This window comes from Oncorhynchus mykiss, chromosome 30 (genome assembly GCF_013265735.2).
Source record: "Oncorhynchus mykiss isolate Arlee chromosome 30, USDA_OmykA_1.1, whole genome shotgun sequence".
NCBI lineage: Eukaryota > Metazoa > Chordata > Actinopteri > Salmoniformes > Salmonidae > Oncorhynchus > Oncorhynchus mykiss.
In genome coordinates, this window is record NC_050570.1 from 15510397 (window position 1) to 15523702 (window position 13306).

At 39.3% G+C, this 13306-nt stretch overlaps 1 pseudogene; it reads left to right on the forward strand.

Annotated features, from left to right (window-relative positions):
• The first annotated feature begins 937 nt into the window (after nt 1–937).
• On the forward strand, nt 938–6756 carry LOC110522746 (annotated as a pseudogene).
• The last annotated feature ends 6550 nt before the right edge of the window (nt 6757–13306 follow it).

Here is a 13306-nt window from a genome sequence, read left to right on the forward strand (position 1 = left end):
CCAGGAGAGTAGACGGTCTGTCCCTTCCACTTTTCTCTCTCCTATCAAGAAGCAGCTTGGTTTGATGAACCTCATGTTTGAGGTCCTCTAAATCTGACTCAAAGGTCTGAGCAAAGGCAAACAGGCTCCTTATTCAAGAATGTTGTATTCTTTGGGTTGAGAGACTGGACCCCTTGCATTATCTCGCAATTCTTCTTTGAAAAACGCCTCTGTAACTCAGCTGTGAGACTGTCAAGCACCTGATAATAGATAGATCTTTGGAAGCTCTCAACATCACTTTGGTCACAATTTTTCTGTGCTACAGTGCTCATCATCAATGAGTCGTGAAATCTTAAGCTTGTTTTAGGCTGTCTTTTACATGCTGTTTGTACACTTATTTTTCAGTGCTCTGCAATCTCTTCCCATAGTTCTCCAAAGTAACCCTCACTTCTGTAGTCCTGTAATGTGTAAGGGCACCTACTAGATCCACAGCCCTTGCTAGGTCAAGAGAGTTCGATTGGAGCATGTCAGAAAGACATTTGGCATCACCAAGCACTTTATAAAAGGTAAACAAAAGCCCTATGAAATGTAAATCTATCTGAGAAAGAAGGCCCCTTGCCTCCACTGATCTATCACCACTATTTTCAAGTGTGATATCCTGAAGCACTCTCAGAACTGCTGGAAGCCTGTCCCTCAGATTACGGCATGCCATGTATCTGCATGCCCACCTTAAGTCTCTATAGTTCCCTGGGCTGCTGCTGTGGATACATCTCTTTCTGAACTGCAAGCCACTTGAGATGAGCGTATGAGCCAGATACAAAGTTATAAAGCTTCTGCAGGAGAGCAAAAAAGTGAACTGCCTCAGGCACTGATTTTACAACATCGACAAGAACCAAATTCAAACACTGTGCATTACGGTGCACATAAAATGCTAATCTCGCGCTGTTTTTAATCCGTGCAGACACAGCAGAATGCTTTCCACTCATGACGGATGTGTCATAGCCCTGCCCCAGAAGATTATTTCTGTAGTCCAGACCATGTTTTTCAAGGCAATCGATTATAATTTATGAGACCTGCTGCATCTAAGCTTTCAGCTGATCAAAAGTGTAAAACTTTCGTGGATGCTGAGAGGAACATGCTGAACCCAACTTCCAGAGAATCCTACATTGAAAGATCTTCAGAGGGTTGGTGACTTATCCACATCTCTCAGTAGTGTGTATCCCTTTATTTTGAGAACATACACTGATGCTAAAGGATGTTGCTGTGTCCAGGTGTTATTAGACTGGATCAACAATGAGCTGGAGGAGGACAGGATCATCTTCAAAGACTTGGAGGAGGATTGCTATGATGGACAGGTGCTCTAGAAGTTATTTGGTAAGGAATAATTTGTTTGTACTCTGTGTAGTGTCTGTCTGTGGCTGAGCTTGGTGTTTTTCTGATGAACTATATAATATTTTGATGCTATCAACATCACTGTTTTCAGTTTCTTTGATTCTGATAAATGGTGTAACTGTTTAGGGTGAGTGTTTATAAAGCATTTGCAGTGTATGTGTGTTTGTGTTTATTATGATGCTCTGAGCGACTGCTTTATAAGTCCCTGTGTGTCTCTTCTCTGCTGGTGACAGAGAAGCTGTCGGGTCGGAAGATAAATGTGGCTGAGGTGACCCAGTCAGAGAGAGGACAGAAGCAGATGCTCCAAACTGTACTGGAGTCTGTCAACCAGCTGCTCAGGCCTCACAGCTGGTCCATTGAGTAGAGCGTTGACTGTGAGTTGTATTTTACAGTCTAAGACCAAACATTGATAGGTGCCATTCAATTGCCAGTCCGAGTGGCTAACACAACATTTAACACACTTAATAATACATTCTGCATTGTGATCAGTTATCTTTGATATCATGCTAACAAAGTATCTAATAAAAATCCTAATTTTACCATTAAATTTACCTCTAGAAAGCACTTCATTAAACATTTTACCTTAGTACCGGTAGTCACAATTAAAACCTGGTGAATGCTGACAGCTCCCTCTGCTGGTCCCCTCCTCCATCCACAGCTATCCATACTAAGAACCTGGTGGCCATACTGTACCTGCTGGTGACTCTGGCCATGCACTATCTGTCCCCCATCAGGTTGTCTAAACACATGTCTGTACAGGTGGTGGTGGTCAAGGTGAGGAGACACAACACATATCTATTATCTGTTGCACATCATGATTGTAAATGAGAACTTGTTTTCAACTGGCCTACCTGGTTAAATAAAGGTGAAATAAAATAATAAATGATGACTCATTGGGAGAATCTCAATTGCATTCATCCTCGCTTGGGAGGGACCTCTGGCTTTCTCATCCAATGGGTTTTGAGGAGACGTGGAGATAGGACGCAATTCCGATTCTTCCACTGACCTGTATAGATTGTTTGTTTTAGAAAAGGGAGGGCGTACTGCAGACGCCATGTGACCAAGGAGCTGACGAGCACTACAGAGTAAGTACTATTGTTCAGTTTTTGTTAGGTTTCTTTTTTGGGGGGAGAGGGGGATCCTTATTGTATACGTAGGTATGACAATAACATTTCTGTTTTCTATTCTTTTTTTCTAGAATGATGATAGGTAGATTTGGTGAGTAGATGTTGGTTGAACATTGAGGCCTGTTGCATTAATCACATTTTACAGAGTTTAAGATCTTGATTTCTTGATTATTATTTTTTTTACTGCATCTCAGAAAGGGATGCATCTGACACACTCTTGGATCACACACCTGACAAGCTCAATGTTATGAAGGAGGTCAAATATTTGAAGAGATTTAAACATGCGTTCCTTTACACTTTAGGGGTTGGCGGTTTAAGTTGAGCCATAGGGGTAAGATCAGCCAACCTTGTTTCTAGGAAACCACACACAGAATTAATCCTTTGACCAGGAAGCGGTCATCATTTCATGGAGTCTGTGAAGGAAGAAACCACATGAAAACTGATTAAACTTTCTAGCTCTCCCTGTAGATTTTGCAGTGACCTAGTGTCCCCATGAGTGACAGAACATTGAGCCAATCATGGCTCAACTACAGAAGATTACCAACCCCTACGCTCTGTACTTTCCGCTGGGCCGCTGAGCTAGGCTGAAACACCTGCATTTTGGAGCTGCCTCACTCAAGAAAGCAAAAAATAGACCATGTTTGTATGCAGCTTTGTTAACTCAATAAATTTTTTTTTACATTGTTTACAAACTGATATGTGACACGTATTAGTGCTAAAATAACAAGCAAGTACATATGACTATAATACTTTTTTGCTAAACAGGTGGGGTTCATAACAGGTGGGGCTCTGCCCTGGTGGGGTTCATAACAGGTGGGGCTCTGCCCTGGTGGGGTTCATAACAGGTGGGGCTCTGCCCTGGTGGGGTTCATAACAGGTGAGGCTCTGCCTTGGTGGTGTTCATAACAGGTGGGGCTCTGCCCTGGTGGGGTTCATAACAGGTGGGGCTCTGCTTTGGTGGTGTTCATAACAGGTGGGGCTCTGCCCTGGTGGGGTTCATAACAGGTGGGGCTCTGCCCTGGTGGGGTTCATAACAGGTGGGGCTCTGCCCTGGTGGGGTTCATAACTGGCCCTGAATGATGGGTCGCCACTGCTTCTTCCATATCCTCATGTGTTGCCAATGTTTGCCAATCCCAGTTTGCTGATGGTGTGTATCTGGTTCTGCTGATGGGACTGCTGGAGGACTACTTTGTCCCCCTCTACAACTTCTTCCTCACACCGGAGAACTTTGAGCAGAAGGTAGGTAGGACTTGTAGAAGTGGTGTTTCTCTGTGAGAGGTGGACTTGTAGAAGTGGTGTTTCTCTGTGAGAGGTGGACTTGTAGAAGTGGTGTTTCTCTGTGAGAGGTGGACTTGTCGAAGTGGTGTTTCTTTGGTCGACCGCTAGCAGGTTCATCTTGTTCATTCTCTCCCCTGGTTCCCCTCAGGTCCACAATGTGGCATTTGCCTTTGAGCTGATGCAGGACGGCGGCCTGAAGAAACCCAAAGCCAAACCAGACGGTACAGTACTGACACAATATATAACATCAGTGTTTCCCAAACTAGGGGTTGCGACCCCATGTGTTTTTGCCTGATTTAAAAATGGGGTTGTGAGAGAAAATGTGCAATGATGTTCTACACAGAATATCATACAACATTATTGCCTGATGATCTTCTGAACATCCCAATACCTTTCTGATGCATTTCAGACACTTCAAACTATACTTCCTTCAGATGGAAATACTGTCAAAAGTAATGTCAGACTGATTTGTAATAGATTGTAATAACCCCAATTAAAAAAGTAAACATTGGCTGTAATTTTTTTTACAAAGTTTGGGAACCCCTGCATTAGATGAACAGGGAGAGCGGTTACACATGGGGAATGCAGGTAGTGAACTTTCAGTAGAAGAGGGAAGGAAGCCTTCTGAATCTAGACTGTCATCGGAATGCTCATCAAGCTTGAGTATCTTTAATGTCTTAGATGTCCAGTAGGTGGAGCTCTTTTCTCACTTTAGATACTTGAACATTGATGTAAATCTAAGCCAGCATGTGACCCAAACACACCCAACCTCACCCCGCCAGCTTTTGTCTTCCTGAATATAAAGTCTCACAGGATGAATTGTCAAAAGAAAAGTGTTTATTTTTATGTTTGTATACCAATATTACCCAGAATCAGTCAAGCAGCATGAGGTTTTCTTTGTGTTTGTGATTTTCTCCCTCGGAGAGAAGTTTATTTTTGTTTTTATAAATAATGAATTACTTATTTTGTGTGCATTGTTTGGTTATAGACATTGTGAACCTGAACTTGAAGTCCACCTTGAGGGTGTTGTACAACATTTTCACCAAATACAAGAACTCTGAGTGACATCTGCCTGCCAGACACAGTCGCACGCAGTCACACACACAGCTACAGTGTGAGGAGAATGAAGGCACTGTGCTTGTGCCCACTTTGAGCCTAAACAATGATTGAACCCACGGGAAATAGACTAAATTCACCCCTTGTATCAGTGCCGTGGGACTTACAGATACCCCCGAGAACTGGCCTGAAGAGACAGATGGTTTGTATTTAATCTCCCCCAATGTCAGTATTTAATTCCTCCTTTATGCTAACCACAACCCAGACTCCAGCACACTTATGTTTTAATACTCAGTCAACACTGGAGAATGTATTATGCAATTGGAAAACATGGACAGCAAATTCTCCAGCGTTAAAAACAAAACAAAAATATAGCTGAGAGTGTTAAATCAACACTGAAAGTGTTGAGTCTGTGGACCAATATAGACAGTGGAACAGTGTTAAATTAACACACTGTTTTGTGTGAAACCTTGTTCAAATATTTCCCAGAGTTACTTGTAATTTCGAGTAAATTTGAGTTTGACCCATGATTGTATTTGTTGGTGACAGAGATATGGTTGTTGCATTCATCCATTTTCAGTCCTATGAACTTAACCAAGTGAGATCCTAAGTGAGTATGTATCATAAAAAAATAAGCTTTTTAACAAAATATAATAAGTATTACACAAGGCCTTACTTTGAAGGCCTATTTTTACCCTAATCCATGGGCCAGAAACTCATACAAATCACTTTGAACCAAAACCACCATTATCACATTTTCCAGCATTTTTTTTTTTTTACTTTACAGGGTACCATTACAGTTGCAAGTGTTTGTACCCCTTTAGGAACAAATCAAACCCATTCTTTGTGTAATACAATGGCCTGAAACTCACGCAGTGTGTTAATTTAAAACTGTTCCAATGTCTCTATGGGTCCACAGACTCAACACTTTCAATGTTGATTTAACACTCTGTGTTCATTTTGTTTGTTTTTTTACACTGGAGAATTTGCTGTGTGGGTGTGTATTTTCTGCAAAAAGCCTCTACTGCTTTATAAGAAGATATGTGTCATGCTGTATGTTTTATCTCATAAAGCTTTATACAGTATATTATTATTGATGTACTTCTATTGTATCTATCCTGCCAATGACTGGAATGAATTGCAAAAATCACTGAAGCTGGGGACTTATATCTTCCTCTCTAACAATAAGCATCAGCTGTCAGAGCAGCTTACCAATCACTGTACCTGTACACAGCCTATCTGTGAATAGCACACCCAACTACCTCATCTCCATATTGTTATTTATTATTTTGCTCTTTAGCACCCCAGCAGCTCTACTTACACATCATCATCTCCACATATATCACTCCAGTGTTAATGCTAAATTGTAATTATTTCGCCACTACAGCCTATTTATTGACTTACCTCCCTAATCTAACTACATTTGCTCACACTGTACATAGATTTTTCTATTGCGTTATTGACTGTACGTTTGTTTATCCTGTAACTCTGTGTTATTGTCGCACTGATTTGCTTTATCTTGGTCAGGTCGCAGTTGTAAATGAGAACTTGTTCTCAACTGCCTACCTGGTTAAATAAAGGTGGGGAAAAAAATATAAAAGATACATTAATTGTAACAGTGCTATTTTATTATTCTCTGACTGACTAAATGGACAGGTTCAAGCCATATTTCTTGTTGCCGATCCTGTTGCCTTTCACCTTATGTGCAATATTATTTATTCTCCTTCTGTACCACAGAGCATCATTGTGTTGACCTGCCCTTCAGATGAGCAAGAGAGTGAAAGAGAGCTGAATGTACAGGAGTCCACTCATGCATTTTAGACCATGGGTAAATTATTAAGTGGTCAAGTCTGGATCGCCAGGAGACAGGCTGTTCAATGGAAACAACTCGCCTCCCTTCTTGTGTGTATCTGCCTGGACGTGTCTGTCTATCAAGAAATAAATGTTTGAATTCAGAGAGCCGGTGAATGTGTTTAATTATACACTTCACACCACTGGAGGCTGCTGAGGGGAGGACGGCTCATAATAATGTCTGGAACGGAGCGAATGGAATGGCATCAAACATATGGGAACCATGTATATGATACCATTGCACTGATTCCACTCCAGTCATTACCACAAGCCTGTCCTCCCCAATTAAGGTGCCACCAGCCTCCTGCGCTTCACACATGTACGGTAGCTTTCTTTGTCTTCAGAAGTGAATCAGAAGTGTGGCGGAGATTGGAACTCACAACACAAGCCTTCTGGTTTTGGTTTAGCCAAAGGAATGATGGGGTTTATTTTAGGACTGTCTTTATTTTCTTGTCTATGGTAACCATGACTACTACTCCTTTTCCCTTTTTTCCCTTTTCTCTTCGGGTTGATGGAGTGTGCGTGTTTCCTCTGCTCCTCTGACGTAGAGATGGTGCACATGCAGTGTGTTGTCTCTTCTCTCTCTGTATATGATTGAGGAGTGCTGGAGGACAGACTACAGCCATGATACAGCCACTGGGCACAGACGTCAATTCAACGTCTATTCCACGTTGTTTCAATGCAATTTCATTGAAATTATGTGTAAACAATGTTGATGTTTGTTTTGGCCTCCTGTGGTATGGTTGCCATTCCTATTAGGTGAAGTGACCTCACTTTCACCTCTAAGCAGTTGTCTCTATCCAAATGCTCTAAACTATAAGTCTGGACCACTTGGCTTCATATACATGGCCTCTACTCAGAACACACTGTGTGTAACAAAACCAAGGTTTACTTCTGCTTACTTCTTCCCTTCCACATCCTCTCATTTCTCTTTTTACCGTTTTCAGTCCTTCATTCTGACCTTCTGTTTCTCACAAATTGTTATTTTTGGTCCTGAATTGTATGAAGACTGTTTGTGCTGCTATCCTGTAACACGTTTCTGGAGAAGTGCTTGTCAGATTGGGTGTATTTTACTCTGTCGCAATGCTATTTTGATTGATTCAGTGTTGACATTAGTCAGGAAGCAGAGTACAACAGCGTTATTTCCTTATTCTATCTGTTTGTTGCTACTGCTCTGAAGGTATGATTATTCAATTTGCCTTTTGTTGTCAACCTCAGACAGAGAAGAGTACATCACAAAGACAGATATGGGACAGTGAAGCTACACTCTAGTCTCAGGAAGACACTTTGACATATTGTTGGTCACATTAAATCCCAGTCAGGTTAGTGTAGAGTCAGGATGCATTCCTCTGAGTTGTGTGTTGTTGTGTGTTGTTTTGGGGCCCAGAATCCCCAAAAAGCATTCAGAGGGACATGATGTTATGGGGTTATAGCCATTTTGCTCTATTCATGCTATTTGTGTGTGCTCAGCTTTGTGTGTGCTCAGTGCGCAGAAGTGCACTCACAGAGAAGGAAGTGATCAAATCAGATACTGAAGTTTGAAGTGGTCCCTTACATGAATTGAATATAATTGAATTTGAACTATTCCTGAACTATTATTTCAAGTGTAGGCTACACTGATACCAAGTACAGTCACTTGATATCTTGCTCAGCAGAGGGGATATGGAGGGTTTTCCTGATATGTAGAAGGGGAAAGACCCTGAAGTCTACATTCAGCTGTATTCCAGCTCACGTCATCTTTTGGATATAATATTTTCCTTCCAAAATGGTTGTTAAGTAGTGTGCTTCTCAACTTCAAATGTATGTGTTGAAACAGGTGAGTGGAAAAACATTGTTCAGCCAACATCTTTGAAAGATCCCAAACTTGAGAAGTAGAAAGTGATAAGATTGACCCTTGTTTTACATTTCACTCCCCATCACCAGCCAAGTTCTTCTACTCAAATGATCATCCATCATCAAAGCCCAATGATAGCACATTATTATACTACTATACCAATGATAACACATTATTATACTACTATACCAATGATAACACATGATTATACTACTATACCAATGATAACACATGATTATACTACTATACCAATGATAGCACATTACTATACCAATGATAACACATTATTATACTACTATACCAATGATAACACATTATTATACTACTATACCAATGATAGCACATTATTATACTACTATACCAATGATAGCACATGATTATACTACTATACCAATGATAACACATGATTATACTACTATACCAATGATAGCACATTATTATACTACTATACCAATGATAACACATGATTATACTACTATACCAATGATAGCACATTATTATACTACTATACCAATGATAACACATTATTATACTACTATACCAATGATAGTACATTATTATAATACTATACCAATGATAACACATTATTATACTACTATACCAATGATAACACATTATTATACTACTATGCCAATAACACATGATTATACTACTATACCAATGATAACACATTATTATACTACTTTACTATACCAATGATAACAGATTATTATACTACTATACCAATGATAGCACATTATTATACTACTATACCAATGATAACACATTATTATACTACTATACCAATGATAGTACATTATTATAATACTATACCAATGATAACACATTATTATACTACTATACCAATGATAACACATTATTATACTACTATGCCAATAACACATTATTATACTACTATACCAATGATAACACATTATTATACTACTTTACTATACCAATGATAACAGATTATTATACTACTATACCAATGATAACACATTATTATACCACTATACCAATGATGGCACATTATTATACTACTGTACCAATGATAGCACATTATTATACTATAATACCAATGATAACACATTATTATACTACTATACCAATGATAAAACATTATACTACTATACAAATGATAACACATTATTATACTACTATACCAATGATAGCACATTATTATACTACTATACCAATGATAACACATTATTATACTACTATACCAATGATAGTACATTATTATAATACTATACCAATGATAACACATGATTATACTACTATGCCAATAACACATTATTATACTACTATACCAATGATAACACATGATTATACTACTATACCAATGATAAAACATGATTATACTACTATACCAATGATAACACATTATTATACTACTTTACTATACCAATGATAACACGTTATTATACTACTATACCAATGATAACACATTATTATACCACTATACCAATGATAGTACATTATTATACTACTGTACCAATGATAGCACATTATTATACTATAATACCAATGATAACACATTATTATACTACTATACCAATGATAAAACATTATACTACTATACAAATGATAACACATTATTATACTACTATACCAATGATAACACATTATTATACTACTATGCCATACCAATGATAACACATTATTATACTACTTTTCTGTAGGACCATGATACCTTTGGGTGATATGGGTAGAAGATAATTGCTACACAGAAAATACGTTACAAACAAAAAAACGAAAGTATCAGAGAGGATGGTGGACAGATCAGAAAGTCATTGCTAGGGCAAGGTAGTAGTTGTGGATGCAGACTTTCTCCCTAGACCCTCAAAGAGGATTTGAAATAGAAAATATACTTCTGGAATAAATTAAAGTAAAATCAAATTATTGCTGTGTTTATCAATTAAATAAGTATAATACGGTATAGACCTAAATGGCTGTGTTACACAGGCAGCCCAATTCTGATAATCTTTCCACTAATCGGTCTTTTGACCTATCACATCAGATCTTTTCCTGAGCTGATCTGATTGGTCAAAATCTGCCTCTGTAAGCGCAGAAGGTATGGAAAAGAAAAACACCCCTACAAATTCTATGGCCGTCTACACTTGACACTTACATGCGACTTCTACTATCAGAATACAAAGATCGCATTGAAAAGACAGGTCTAGATGCACAAAAGCCGCATAGGTGCACTGTCTTAATAAAACTACATTTTCTGATTTTCTGACAATTTAGGATGTTGGACACCGTTGGCTGAACAAGATGTGCAACATCCTAAGTTGAAGAAAATCTGAAAATGGTGGTGGAAAATGTAGTTTTATTAAGACATTACACAGATTTTTTTAGGCTGCTCACCATTAATGCTAGTTAAGGAGGAAAATTATGCCTTCACAGCCTGAATGGAGGATGCTTTGTGTACGAGCCAGTCCACGGGGGACTCGAGTGTATTACAGGGAATGCACATCAATCCTAGAAAGTAGCGCAGATCTAGCGCCCTCTATCGGCTGCCTGGGCTACATAAATGGTAGCCAGCTAGATAATATTTACAAAAAATAAATAAATTGTTTGGTAATAGAATCCCTTTAGCTTTGCTTGCTGGCTAGCTACAGAGGTTAGCTGGCATTTGAATATAGCACCGGAAAAGGGAATCTGGACACAATGTAGACATGGTGGACACATTTAAATGTAGGGGTTGATTCAATGATGTGTTCGGAATTCCTTGATCAGAATACAAAAACTGTATTAACTGTCAAGTCTGACAGGTCCTTGTAATCTCACACCTGCTCTCTGTAAACACCTCAATAACATACGAAACACTCCTCATTTAATAGAAATATAAGTGGACATTATCAGACATCATCAGAGTCTGCTCTAAATTGATAAGTAAAGGTATACAAAGATGAACTACAGGAGATACTAATGTACTGATATCTGCACCCAGAACCTAATCTCTACACTGTTTGATTTGGTACATTTCTGTAAAAGTAGGACACAAGAGACTAATATCACTTTATTCGTCAACTGTACACAAGGTCCAACCAAAATTTAACTTCCGCTTCCAACACCTCCTGAAAACACATACAGGATGAAGCCACATTGGGCACCCGTGCAGCAGTTGTGGAGGGTTAAGTGCCTTGCACAATAGGATTTGATACCAGAAACCCTCTTAGTTGCCAGCTTACTTTCTGCCAGATTTTTCATGTCAGACCCAGGATTCAAACTGGCAACCCTCCAGTATAGCAGGCTACCTGCCAGCAGAATTACAGAATTATAGCACCCAGTTATTAATATCACTCAATATAACTGACTATTATGGTGAACTCTGGTCTCTGCAGGTGTTGGTTGACTGGATCAACAGCACTTTGAAAGAGGAACACATTGTGGTGCAGAGTCTCGAAGAGGATCTTTGATGGTCTGGTCCTCCATCCTCTCCTAGCTGAGACACGCAAGCACACACACACGCACGTACGCACACGCACGCACACACTAACTAACTACCCAGAGTCGCCTCTTCGTTGTTGACGTTGAGACTGGTGTTTTGCGGGAACGATATAATGGAGCTGCCAGTTGAGGACTTGTGAGGTGTCTATTTCTCAAACTAGACACTAATGTACTTGTCCTCTTGCTCAGTTGTGCACCGGGGCCTCCCACTCCTCTTTCTATTCTGGTTAGAGACAGTTTGCACTGTTCTGTGAAGGGAGTAGTACACAGCGTTGTACGAGATCTTCAGTTTCTTTACAATTTCTCGCATGGAATAGCCTTCATTTCTCAGAGCAAGAATAGACTAATGAGTTTCAGATTATTATTTTTTGTTTCTAGCCATTTTGAGCCTGTAATTGAACCCACAAATACCGATGCTCCAGATACTCAACTAGTCTAAAGAAGGCCAGTTTTATTGCTTCTTTAATCAGAAAAACAATTTTCAGCTGTGCTAACATAATTGCAAAAGGTTTCAATTAGCCCTTTAAAATGTTAAACTTGGATTAGCTAACACAACGTGCCATTGGAACACAGGAGTGATGGTTGCTGATAATGGGTCTCTGTACGCTTATGTAGATATTCCATAAAAAAATCTGCCGTTTCCAGCTACAATAGTCATTTACAACATTAACAATGTCTACACTGTATTTCTGATGTTATTTTAATGTACAAAAAATGTGATTTTCTTTCAAAAACAAGGATATTTCTAAGTGGCCCCAAACTTTTAGGTCAACAGAAATGGAATAAAATCAAAAAGAGACATTGAGATTCTTACAGATGAAAGGTTGGTAAATTATTTCTGATTATGATGGGTGCATGTTCGTCAGAAAATGTATTCTGTTTCAGAAGATTGAATTTTCACATACTTTGTTCTTTATTTCAACAGTGATTCAACTACAGACTCGCTGAGCAGTTCAGACAGTGAGTAAGATATTCACGGTCATCGTTGAGGTACTGTACTGGGTTTTATCCAGAACATTGCACAGATAAATGCTCTCCTCCCTGTCTCTTCATCATGTTGAGTATTCCGTTGAGCAGCTGCTGAAGCTGGACTCCCACAAGGTTTACACAGTTAAGCAGGTAATAGAGAGAAAAGATGGGTCCTCCATCCCTGCTGATCTGTTGTGTAAGCTGGACTACTGCGTTATTAAACAGCGTTAGGACTGATTATAGGACAAGCGTATATTGTCTAGATTTGGCATGGGCCCTCAGATCCTCAAAAAGTTATACAGCTGCACCATCGAGAGCATCTTGATTGACTGCATCACTGCTTGGTACGGCAACTGCAAGGCACCCCACCGAAAGGGGCTACAGA